Consider the following 13,605-nt stretch of genomic DNA (forward strand, 5'->3'; position numbering starts at 1 on the left):
CTTCGGGCCTGAACCCAAACTGCCATCCACGTGCTTCGGGCCTTCATTCCATCTTTATGACATCCTGCTCCGATGTGGCAGCATGTTATTGGACAAATCACGTGAGGACAAGCGCCACCGTCAGATCCTCTCTGGCTTCCCCATTATCCCATGCGTACCATCCATCTGAGCATCCTATGCTCTCCTCATTTAAATAAAATTAATTTAATTTAGTAGTATTGAATATTACTATAATAATTGTATAAAAATTTTGGGAAAACTGCTATGAAGTCCGAGAAACATAATTACTAAATTTAATAATAACAGATTTATCTGCTATGACAAATTAAAATTACATCTAATAAATAATAACTGCTTATTTATTATTAAGATTTATCAGCATTTTTTTTTTTGGTATGTGATGGTAATTCTCTCAAGAAATTTTCAAATTCAAATAATCACTCATAGGTCACACGTGCGGTGGAATGCTTCCCAGTTTTCAACATTATTTTACCCACTTAAAATGTAAGTTATTCACGTGCGAATCCAAAATGGCATTGGATATAGTATCAGTAGTATTATACTACCTTCTGTCTTAATTATAAGAGCTAGTTAATTAATTTAAAGAAATTAAAAAAAAGTTTAGTTAGTTATTTATAATAAATATGTGTTATTTTTCCTAAAATATTCTTTCTAATCAAGTATATTAGTCAAAACTAACATTGTTAGAAGAATTATTTTGAAAAAAAATACATAAATATGAGAGACACAGTGGATTGAGGTTTTATATTTAGAACCAAAATAAAGATCAAATGAGGTCTTATATTGAGAACCGGAGGTATAAATAACTCAACTTCTTTTTTTTAATTTTTTTAAATTAGTCAACTAATTTTTACAATTAGAACCGAATATAGTATATTACAGCGCCTAGTCCACGTCAAACAAGGCAGTTTGTAAAAATGATAATAATAATAATAATAAGTTAATAACAATTATTCATAAAATAATAATTATTATTAAAAGCCAAGTTGGAGAGGTGGCCGAATCTGTATGAGAGGCGCAGACAGTGTCAGTGTGTGAACTTTTAATTATTCACCTGACGCCATTATTCATCGTATAAAGAGGTTCCCTGTTTTCCACTTTTCTTCGTGCCTGTTCAGTTTTCAGTATAAAGTTGACAATTTTTTAGAAACTTTATTATTTATTTTTGTACTACTTGAAATTTAAAATTTCTTTTTTGTCAAATAATAATAATAATTTGGTGGTGCCTTGAAACTTGAAACTGTCACGGGGAAAATAATGTTGCCATTCGGATACAGCTTTCATTTGCCATGCAGGAAATGTTCGCACATTTCTTGCATCCCCACGCTTATTTAATATTTAATATGTCTAAATTCGTTAAGTATATCTTGTATTAAAAATTAAAGCGAGTGTTTTTTTTTTTTCCCATATGCAAGAGATACGGGAAGTTTATCTAATTAACCTGTCTAATTAGTATTGGTTAATAGGAATACATCCTGTGGTGCCTTTGCATGATATATTTTTAGTTATATATGAAAATAAATAAAAAAGGAAAATGGGAAAAATCTCGTATTAAAAATTCTAATGATACAAAAGATCTGATAAATCAAGTATTGATATTTTATAAATTTTTCACACAATATTTTTTTCCTCAAAAGTTTTCCAAAAACAATATTCAGTTTTAAATAAGTTTTTTTTTTAGGAAAAAAAATTTCTGGCTGGCCGTTTCCAAGACATGTGGTGGCTTTGAGAACAATCCAAGCGTGGGTGAGTTAAAAATGTGTTGTTGGTGATAATTGTGGTTTTTGAGAGTAAATGGCGACAAAAGCGGAAGCTAAGCGACTCCCAGTTGAGTCAACCAACATGGAGGGTCCTCAAATAAACCTTAATTAATATTAATATCATGCTAACAAATTAAAGAGCAATTCAAATTCACACTCAGAAGATGCAACTCTTTTTTTATAGAGCACTTCTATGAAACAGTGAAAATAGAAAACGTTTTTCTCAACAGTGCTAATACCTCCGATCCTAAATATAAGAGCTAATTAACTAATTTGAAAAGATTAAAAAAATAAAATAAATTAGTTATTTATAATAAATAGATGTTGTTTTTTCTAAAATATTCTTACTAATTAAATGTATTAGTTAGAACTACTATCATTAAAAAGATCACTTTAAAAAAATATATAGATATGAAAAACAAAATAATTTAAGATCAAAATAAAAATTAAACAATATCTTATATTAAAAATCGAGATAAGTAATTATTAAAAGGACGACTAATTCCATCATGCACACAAGTTCACAATATTTGACCCCAAAAAAGAAAAGAAAAGTGCAGGAGAAGTCAAGAATATGCTCAGTCCCTCACAAACACATAACGTCACGGCCACGTCCATTACGACCACGACTTCCATTCATTCTTTCTTCTACATGCTCTCGAAATTTCTGGTAGTTTTCCCCTCAACTTTACACCTATGAAAATTCAAATGATTATGCGTATGTCATCCTTCGGTCCCATTTTTTACCACAAATATGCGTCGGGCAAAATAAGGGTAATATTAAAAAAAAAAAAGGATTTGGGTGGTAAATTTTATATTTATGACTAGAGGGAGTGTTAATTTTAAGTCACACGAAAAAAAAAAACATCAACATATTTTCCCTTAGCTTGTTACTCTAAGTTTGCAAATAAAAAAAATACATCAAATTGATAATTTTACTTTCACATTTGTTCCTATTAAAAAAATGTGTTAAAAATATATTTTATACTTTCTCTCACATATTTACTTTATTCTTCCCTATATTTATTAAGTCAGCATAGGTAAAATAAAAAAATTATTAATTACTCTACAAATAACTTATAAATAAAAACAGAACAGTACAATCCATCATGTTTGGAATATTTCTAAAAATTTAACTTGCTAAAAAAATATGCATATGATGCATTTTAATTGTAAAAAATTAATTAACCCGAGGAGAGAAAGAAATGAAAAATACCCTACGGAAGAAGGACAGGATATTTAGCAGTTTAGCTTGAGTGTTATAAAGGTAACATGTGGGTAAATTACATTGCCAATTATAGGTTTACAGAGACGAAAGCGGATTCGTTGATTGGATGTGGGCGAATAGTAGAAGGGGAAATTAGGGGAGTACAGGTACGAAGGTGCAGGTCATCACATGGGATGTTTGCTAAATGCTCATGCCTTTGCCTTTTGCTTCTGAAAATCTCTCTAATCAATCACAATGACCCAGTGGGCCCCCCTAGCCACCATTTCCAGCTGGCACCCCTCATCATTTCACCGTTTTTTTTCCTTTTTTCTTTTTTAAATTCTTTTATTCTCATTTGTCCCTCCCAAGCCAGCCCATGAACTGCTTGATCCCATCCTCAGAATTTCAAAAAGATTATTTTTTTCCCTCTTGCCCTTTAAATGATGTTCGTAATTTATAATTATTCATTTGAAAAAAAAATGGAGGTCTAAACTTATACTGCAGCTAAATTCTTGAGACTCTTAATTTATTTATTATGTTCTCATATGTATGTATTTAGGTATATAGATATATGTAATGATTGGGGGGTCCTACAACTATTTTTTTCCCTTGGGTAGTGGAACACCTGGCATTTGTTAAAAAAAAAAAATTAAAAACATATTGATCTAATTGAATATTGTGATGAATAATATGTCTTGTCTTTTGCTTATTTAGTTTCCTTCTTCATTAGTGCTTTGTGGTTGTTGGGGGGTGCTTTTCTTCTACTAACTTCATCTTTTGTATTTTTAGAGGACGTTTTGTAATCTGTTTGGTTAAAGGACTGTGTAAATAAACTAATAATGTTCTTTTTTTAATTAACTTTGGTTTAGGATACGGTACGTTTGAATCGAACACGACTTCTTATCTCTCTAATAGAGACATTTGTTCATTTGAAATTAAGGATGAAAAAGAGGCAATAATGTAATTTAAAACTTTTCATTCTTTTAGGTTTTAATATCAATATCAAACCCAAAACTTAGTTACGTGAGATTAATATCAATACATATTTTTATCAAAACCATGTTTTTGATGATTTTTTTCGTAAAACTGTTAACATGAATTTACACGAGTAATTTAAAATTTACTTGAATTATTTCGAAAATAAAAAGAGAGAGATAAGAATGGACGGGGGGTGAGAAGGAGGAAAGAGAGAAGGCTTTTTGAAGCAATGAATGGCTTTAGTCTGAACTAAAAACGAAAGAGATAGTTGATTTCATGTTAATGATTCCCTGGCGCATTGATGCGTTGAACTGAATCCCCATTTATGCTTCATTAAACAGCCTCCTCTGTTTTTCCGGTCAAAAAAAAAAAAAAAACAGCCTCCTCTGTTTTCACTATTTCCCATACACCCCTTTAGCCTCTTAGCTGGCCTCTTCAATGTATAACTACGTACAATTTCTTCACCAAATCCCTCTTCTTAATTAATTACTCTCTTTTTTTTTAATGAATAATACTACCACCCTACTGGAAGGTTCTAGCCCTTAAACATGAATATTAATCCATAATTATAAATTTGTGAATTATAGTACAAAGTAGAGTGCCGAGAGAGAGAGAGAGAGGAAAAAGAATATAGGCTCTGGGAAACAGAGGAACATGTGCTTATCGTCCAAATCCTCATATAATCAAGTAATTAACCAACCTCATTAGGTTTTGGGCAGACAGTGGTATTTAATAAAACCGACCATTTTCATTTTGTTTTTTGTTTTCTTCGACGATGATGAGAGAGAATAAAGAAATCGAGAGGAGAGAGAGACGAGACATAAGTAATAACTTTCTGAGGACACCACCACCAGCACCACCAACAGCAGAGCCTCCATCTCTTTGTTCCTCTCTTTCTGAGGAAGCAAAGCCGCATCTCTCTCCACCAAGAAAAGAACAACGCCGCACGCCACGACGACGACGACGACGACGACCACCCACAAGAAAATGGTATCACCACTCACCTTTTTCTCGTCTTCCCTTATCTCATTTCACTGTTCCTCACAGTAATCTCTCCGGTGCAACCCAATGTTATTCTGATTTCTAATCTCTGAGCCACAGTTTCTGTCTCTGTTAAGAAACCACCCTTTTTCTGTATCTTTCTTCTTCTTCTTGAAGCAGAGCCGCAAATGCTTCCCTTTCGGTTACGCCGCGTCGGTTTGTTAGTTCTTGTTTGTTGTTTTTTGCCGCCGTTTTCCCTTGGGATTCGGTCGTTTCCTACCAGGGTCGATGTCGTCGGCGGCTCTGAAATGGGCTTCGACGGTTTGGCCCGATTCGCTGAGGCGCCGGACTACCGTAACGGAGCAGGGTGTCCTGTTTCGACCAATAGAACCGACGTAACATTGCGCTGTGACCCCTCTCTGGTTCACATAGCCATCACGCTAGATTCCGGGTACTTACGTGGCTCCATCGCCACAGTCCATTCCATCCTGAGGCACTCCTCATGCCCTGAAAACGTCTTCTTCCACTTCATCGCGGCGGAGTTTGACCCTGCAAGTCCTCGGGTCCTGGCCCGACTCGTCCGGACCACGTTCCCTTCCCTTAATTTTAAGGTCTACATTTTCAGGGAAGACACAGTGATAAACCTCATCTCCTCCTCCATTCGCCAAGCCCTCGAGAACCCACTGAACTACGCGAGGAACTATCTCGGCGACATCCTTGAGCCATGTGTGGATCGGGTCATCTACCTGGACTCCGACCTCGTCGTTGTCGACGACATCCACAAGCTCTGGAACGTGACGCTAAGCGGGTCACGGGTCATCGGAGCACCCGAGTACTGCCACGCCAACTTCACCAAGTACTTCACCGACACTTTCTGGTCTGACCCTGTTCTTTCACGTGTCTTCGCTTCTAGAAGGCCCTGTTACTTCAACACGGGCGTGATGGTGATGGACATGGTGAGGTGGAGGGAGGGAAATTACAGGAAGAGGATCGAGAATTGGATGGAGTTACAGAGGAAGAAGCGGATTTACGAACTGGGTTCGCTTCCTCCTTTCTTGCTGGTTTTCGCGGGGAATGTTGAAGCTATCGATCACCGATGGAATCAACACGGGTTAGGCGGAGATAATGTGCACGGTATATGCAGGTCGTTGCATCCAGGTCCTGTAAGTCTTCTTCATTGGAGCGGGAAAGGGAGCCATGGGCGAGGCTAGATGCGAAGCAACCTTGCCCGCTGGACAGTCTCTGGGAGCCGTACGATCTTTACAAGCCACCACAGAGACATCAGAACAGTGGGAGGGATCAGCCATGGAGCTTCTCATCTTCGATATTGGTTGGATATGCTCATGATTTGTTGTGATGAAGTGATTAGGATTCTTTGGTAGCAAGCAGTGTACAGAACTGGGAGATTGATTTGGGAGGGGGGGGCTTTTCTTTTCTTTTCTTCATTCTTATATTTTCTCTTTAATTTTAAAATTCTTGTGATTGTTAGGTATTGTTAGAGTTGAATCCTATTCTTCTTTTTCTGGGGGTTCCATCTCAGGAACAATTTGCTGGTTGGGGGGTGGGGCTGAGTTCTGTGGATGGGGACCATTGATTGAATGCGAAGGAGGAGGAGAAGCATGTTGGAGGAGAGTAACGAGACAGTTGTCCATTGTTGCTATACTGCGAATTGATTTTCTTGTCATCTTCTTTTCTTACCGCTATTGAATGTTGTTGTAAGCGTCTGGTTCTCTTTTTCATTTGAAGTATTTACTCATGGAATTTGGTTAAAAAAATAATAATAAAACAGAAAATGAATGGAAGAAGTGAAATTTTGGGTCTTAGGATTCCGATGGAGATGGATGCATATGTTGAATGGATCGCGGATTCACTGATAGAGAAAGCTAAATTAGGCTGGAAAAGGAGTAGAAAAGGGGAAAAGAAAACAAGCATTGTGATTTTTAATGCACAACCAGATGGATAGACTCTGCAGAGTTTTCCTTTGCTTTCCGGAAGTAGGAATCCAACAACAATTTTAATGAGTTTGTTTTTTTAAATAATTAAGTATTTAACTTTTTGCGGACTAATTATTAATTCACCTTTTTACGTTTTACCGCTCCAAAGTCGTCCGGAAAAGAAGTGTGAATGTGGGATGAAACTCCAGAGCATCCCATGAGGGGGCATCTCTGTCCGTAGTCATTTTACATATATTAATTATTATCAAATAATAATATTACAATGATTATGAATCAACATTCAAAATCTCTCTTTTTTTTTGTTTTTTAAATGTAGCGTTTGGTAGGTTTAGATTCTTCTCTCTGTGCGTGTCAGTGCCAGCTCTTGTTCCCCCTCAAAACTGTTCCTCAGTTTCCCTCGTCAAATCCAACTTGGATTCAACCATTCCACTATGAAGTTACCTGAGTAATAAATATCCTCAAAGTACCCAAATGAATAGTTTAAATAATTAATGAATAAGTAGTTTTGAAACCGGTGCATTTTACTGTAAAACTATGTTTTGACTTTTGCGTATGCGCGAAATTATAGTTCATTTATGGAGAACTGATGGTGATGCAGATACAACGTCAATTCTCAAATGAACTGTATTAGTCTGTATATGGATATTTATAATTTATTTTTCAAATATAAAAATATAATTCTTTTTTTGTTTTTTTGCAGATAATTCATACCAAGTGCAACCTAGCAACTCATTTTGTTGTAATTTTCAACTGTTCCGTGTCTGAGTGGCAAGCTTAGCTGGCAGTATTATTATTAAGTGATCCGTGCTCATTCATGTTTGACTTCCTCAACTATTTAATAACAGTTGGTTGAAGCTCCTTAGTTACATTATTCATTAAAAGCAGTAATGAACTGTAAGGCTTTCGATTTGCTTAAACTCTACTGCATTTTGATAAAAAATGCTGCACACAATACAATAAATTACCAAGATGTTATACCGTGAGAATTATTTCCCAGAATGCTATATTAAAACCCGTCATGTTTGACATTCTTTTTCCCTAAACAAAATTGAAAGTCCTTCACGAGTTCAACCCCGCAGTTCACTCCCTTTTCTTTCGCTTAGACTGTGAAGGAAAACATGTGTAAGAAAGGTTCTGCCAATTAAATTTTCAATTTAGATTAGTCATGACAGCTAGAAGTTTCGTGCATGCTACATGTGGGGCCAAAAAAAAAAAGTCATGAGAGAGAAACATGAAAGTTATTGAATGAACATGACGGAGCATACATAAATCATGTTTTGGATTGCAATTGGGGGCTATGGTAGCCTTTGAATTAAAGACAAGATAAAAGGACAAAGATCGGCCTTCTACATATGGTCTGACTAAACAAAATTAGGAAAAATCAACGACAGCTCCAAAGTCCCTGTCGTGTTTCAGAAGCTAGAGTGATTTTCGCTAAATAAGTTTATGCTTCCATTAAGCCCAGGCAACTTAATTGCAAAAACCATTAACAAAAGGCCCATTGGGCTCAAAGGGCTGAGTCCAGTTTCATTACCAGTGAATTAGTCCAAACCCATGAGCGAACCTTGCTTCTGAGGTTGTAATGTCTAAAATGCATGGCAAGATGTAATGTTTAAAAGGATGTGAATTTCTTATTCAGATTATATGTAAGAAGATGCCTGTGCAGTATGTATCAGACGGTGACATTTTCAGTTTAAATTAAGAATGCTTTGACTCTGAGAAGGGAGATATCCACATCGACCAGAGAGGGAGAGAGGGAGAGGGAGAGGGAGAGCAGGCATTTTCGTGACAAACGGCAATAATAGTGTAACCCCATCCCAACCAGGATTAATGAAGATGATACCTATCCGCCGAAAGAAGACAGTAAAGGCCATAGAGAAAGTACCAAAACTTAATGAATGATTTGCCCTCCGACCAGTGAATTGAAGAGCCATCATCAGCCGTAACAACACTATATGCATGGACGCCCTTTATAACACATAATATAAAACTCACTCAGCACATTTATGTATCAATATAAAGTTTATAATGTCTCGTACTACAGGTAAGATACAACTTAAGGGGTTGCTTCGGGTTTTCGTCTTGCAACCGGGTTAAAATTTTCACAATAAAGAACAGTGTATTAGATCCCAGAAGAAGCTCCTTTTTTCTAAAAAAGTTTTCCAAAAGACAAGAGGCTCAAAGGAAGGAAGCTGTCAAAAGCGTACACTGATATTGATGATGCAGACAATTTTGGGCGATAAATCAATGAATGATTAGATGCAACATATGATTTAGGTTGGGTAACTTTTTGTTCACCGTCGCCGTGTTTAAAGTTCTGAATCAATGAGATGTTCAACTAACAGAGTCGGGGTCCCCGTGGTGGTGTGGCCCAAGGAAGGCGCACACATAGGTTAGTTTCCAAACCCATCCCATCCAATGTTCCTCTCAACCTCTCACACTCTCAATTCTTCACGTGGGCCTTCACTCTTTTCTCTACCTTCCCTTTCATGCTTCATCTGAATCACCAACATCGTCTTTATGTTATTGCGTCTCTCTTTCTCTCCCCCCCTTTCTCTCTCTCAGACCTTTGAGCGAGATATTTCTTGGTATGATCCTTCAGAAGCTTAGTTGATGAGTTTGGAATGTGATCTATCTACTGATCTTTGTTTTTATTATTCAATGCATCACACCCACTTTCCTTTATTTAATTGAGCCAGCTGTTGTCTCTTTTTCTTTTTCCCTCCCTTAAATTATTTGCTAGATTCTGTTTTCTTTGCCTTTTTCTTTCTGGGTCAGGGTTTTCCTTCAATAATTTATACTATATCCTTTTTATCATCCCTTCTCACTTACTGCTTCAAGCTCTTCGACTTTGGCCCTGTCCGGAAAGCAAGTACTTGAATGCCATTAAAAGTTAAATCGTCTGCCGAGCTATATTTCAAGTGATTTATATATGGCCCTGGGCTTGCACTTTTCTCTCGCTTTTGTGGAGAGTCTTGCTTTGCCTCGATGATTGGGTTTATCATTTCGGAGTTTCCAGAAGTACAACAAGCAGACAAACGATGTCGTTTGCCATGGATAGGTGAGGAAGAAATTGAAGTAAGAGGAAAGAATGATTGCTCTCACAACACAGGCACATGACCTCCCATTCCTCCTTCTAGTCATCAGTTTCTGCAATTTTTTTTATAGATTTTTTCTTTTTGTCCCATTGTGGGCTTTCTTGATTCTGGTCTTTCCAGTGAGATTCCCTGACTTACTTGATTGCTCCTTCTCAGACCATGCCGTGCACATCTTCCGTTTTGGAGTGATATCTGAGTAGGGATTTTACTTTCTATGGGTGAATTCATGGTGGATGCGCCGATCCGTGAGGATAAGGTGAACCATTTAACATTTAGATATCCGAAAAAGTATGGATTAAAACTCATTTTTCACTTGGCGTGATTTCAAATCTATATGGTCGGTCAATTCCCAAGTCATGATTGTTCAGATCCCTGTGCTTTTGGCGAAAGCTTGAGATGTCTTTCTGTTTGTTACTTGTTCTTATGCAAAGAATTTTTGTTTTTTCTATTCTATTAAGCAGATGGAGAGACGGTGGCTTCCAATTCTTCTTTGCAAGTGTCTGTTTCGTTTGGTAGATTTGAGAGGGAGTCTCTCTCTTGGGAGAAATGGTCGTCTTTCTCTCCTAATAAGTACTTGGAGGAAGTTGAGAAGTGTGCCACACCTGGATCAGTAGCTCAGAAGAAAGCTTATTTCGAAGCCCATTACAAGAAAATAGCTGCCCGGAAAGCTGAATTGCTGGATCAAGAGAGGCAAATGGAGAAGGATCGTTTGAAATCAGAAGATCTGAGTGACAAAACTTGCGGGACTGATGCAGAATTTGATGCATCAAACAACACTTGCAGGGCTGATGCAGAATTCCATGCATCCAAAGGTCAAGGTTCTTTCATCAAAGAGATTAAGCAAGCGACTAATTCAACTAGTGAGGTCAGTGGGGTACATATGGATGGCATGGTAGAAGATATTGCAGAATCCAGAGATTATCAAAGCACATCAACTGATGAAGAGAAAAAAAACCGGAAAGCAGATCAGATGGTTCCCAGCTTGGTACTACAGAACCTGAAGCTGTCTACGCAAAAGAAGAAGCCATCCCATTGACGCTGAAAATGTGAAGGAGGAACTTTCAGGCAATGTTGACAATGGGATAGCAAAGGGACAGGCATCTCAAGTTGAAGCGAAAGATGTGAAATTGGATCATCAAAAGGAATCTAAGAAGGTATGCTTTAAGTTATATGTCCATCACATTGTTTATTGGAAAATGGGACTGGTGAAATCTCAAGTTATATGGTTAGTAATTTGGTTGTCTGATTCCCTACTTTACTTTTTGTTTTTTTTCCGCCATCTAGTTTGGACAGGTTAACCATGTTAATAAGGAAAGTAGTGCTACAAAGACAAAAAGGAAACAGGTGGTGCCTACATCTAAGGCACACCAGATTTCAACACCTAGAAGCTCAAGACCCACATCAATGCCAACCAAAACTTTACCATCTGCCTCTTCAAATAGAAAGGGAATTCTCCATCTTTATCTGGGAGGAAAACTCCATCCACTCAGGAAAACAAAAGAGTTGTTAACAAATCTTTACACATGTCCCTTAGCTTGGGTCCAAGTAATAATGATCCAGTTTCTCTTACCCAGTGAGGAAATCTTTTATTATGGAGAAAATGGGGGATAAGGACATAGTCAAACGTGCATTTAAGACGTTCCAGAACAATTTCAACCAGTCCAAGACTTCTGGGGAAGCCAGACCCCTGGTAAAAGGACAGGTATGTTGTTGAAACAATGTAAACTGTTGTTGTTGTGTTATCAGTAAATAAATGTTGCATTTACCGGTACAAATTACTTTCATTTGATAGCATCTGCTTTGATGTTTCCTTGGGTAGGTTCCTTCAAAAGGGACAGAGGCCAAGGCTCCAACATCTATTTCTTTGCGGAAAGAAAATGGACGGTAATGTCTCTGTTCTGCAGTGTTAATGTGTTTTTAGTTGCTTTGGCATAATATTCTCGATGCATTTTACATAGCATGGTTGTATTTGCCTGTTCATCATGACCATATTTATAACAGTTGCATTTACCATCACCATCTTTATGCGGTTGGTTTTCTGTGGAGGATTCCAATCAACGACGATTGATAAATGATCAAATAAATGAAGCTGCAGCAAATGGTATTCATTTTAAGAATGTAATTATATGTTTGTAGAAAACAATTTATTTCAATAATAAAATATTGTTATAGCTTTTAGTTGTCCACCTTTTATCTCTTGTGACCCTAATTGAAAATCTACCCCTTTCAGGAGAGAGGGTATAAGAGGATTATAAATTGAAACATGTGGCTTAATCTGGGCCATGAAACTCCTCCTTCAGTATTCAATTGCAATTTCCTGCTATTGTTAGATTTGTCGCATTTATTTCTGCTCATCATTTTGTTCAATATCTATTCATATCCGAATGCATAAAGAATTTCTATCCTTACACTTAATGAAGACTGTTAATATCTCCCATCTCTTCCCAAGAAAATAAATCCTGTTAGTTCTTTCATGAAAGAATAAGTTCGTTGCAAATTTTATTTTTCTTGCTGACCCGTTTGAAGCTTTATTTACATAGGCCTAGAACGGTTGACAGTATGGATAAAGAAGTGGGAATGTCACCCGAAGTACTGTAGGCTTGAAAAGTGACATTAGGGCAGTTAAAGGAAAAGAGGTATGAAGTGGAACTTGCTTGTTGCCATGTGTCTATTGCTTATTTATTTCCCATTTTCACTAACTAAATTATGCTCTTTTGACTCCTTTTGTTTGTTTGAAAAAATCCTAGCCTTCAAAGAAGATGATGGGAAATCTAATGCAAAAGAGGCTGAAAGAACACGTCTTCAGTCAAACCAAAGGTAAACTCAGTGGAACTTCTTGTCCATTTCATCACTGCACCATGTCTGCAATTGTTATGCCTCTTTGGTATGGCAAAAAAAAAAAAGGAACCCACCTTACAATACCTATATGGCCCTGATATCTTATTTAATACTGTTTTTTCTTTTACTAATTTTTAAATAGAGTGTTGGTCCTTTCTTATCTATAAATGCTTTTTTCATCATATTTTTTTCTTTCCGTTGTGCACTAAATCCCTTAGTTTTTAAAGATAATTATTCCATTGGACATTGGCTAATTTTACGTAAAGAAGTAGGGCATATTGTACGAATTTCATGCCTGAATGTTGTATTCCATAATCAGGAGGAAAATGGGCTGAGACAAAAAGGTCAAAGCAGAATGTTAAAACGACAACCCTACCAACTTTCTACCGGGGCCAAAGGTACCAGAAGGCCATCCAGGAAAGGTACACCTCATACATTATCTGATATCTTCCTCATCATTAGGAAGTTTAAGAGCTAAGACTTAGGTATTTTCTTTATTGTGCTTTTTAGAAACTTAAGACGATGTCATTTCATTTTGTAATTTCTGAAAAATATTCATTTTTTCATGAACAAATATTGATATTTTTGTGTTCGAAGAAAATGAGGGACAGCTGCCTAATTAGTTTTTAAAATCATTTCAGGAACTGCGTACAATTAACTTCTGCGTTAATTTTTCATATTAAAAGTTTTTATCATAACTTCCAAGTTCTAAACAGTAGAATGAGAAGCATTTTTTGAAATGCAATAGCAACTGCAGGATCGGTGTG

At 36.7% G+C, this 13,605-nt stretch overlaps 2 pseudogenes; both read left to right on the forward strand.

Annotated features, from left to right (window-relative positions):
- The first annotated feature begins 4,864 nt into the window (after positions 1-4,864).
- Positions 4,865-6,481, forward strand: LOC114751953 (probable galacturonosyltransferase-like 9; annotated as a pseudogene).
- A 3,853-nt stretch (positions 6,482-10,334) lies between these two features.
- LOC114751955 (protein WVD2-like 7) lies at positions 10,335-13,260 on the forward strand (annotated as a pseudogene).
- The last annotated feature ends 345 nt before the right edge of the window (positions 13,261-13,605 follow it).

The sequence above is a fragment of the Neltuma alba genome, unplaced genomic scaffold (assembly GCF_004799145.2).
Source record: "Neltuma alba isolate B1F8T4 unplaced genomic scaffold, ASM479914v2 tig00007167_pilon, whole genome shotgun sequence".
In the NCBI taxonomy this organism is placed as follows: domain Eukaryota; kingdom Viridiplantae; phylum Streptophyta; class Magnoliopsida; order Fabales; family Fabaceae; genus Neltuma; species Neltuma alba.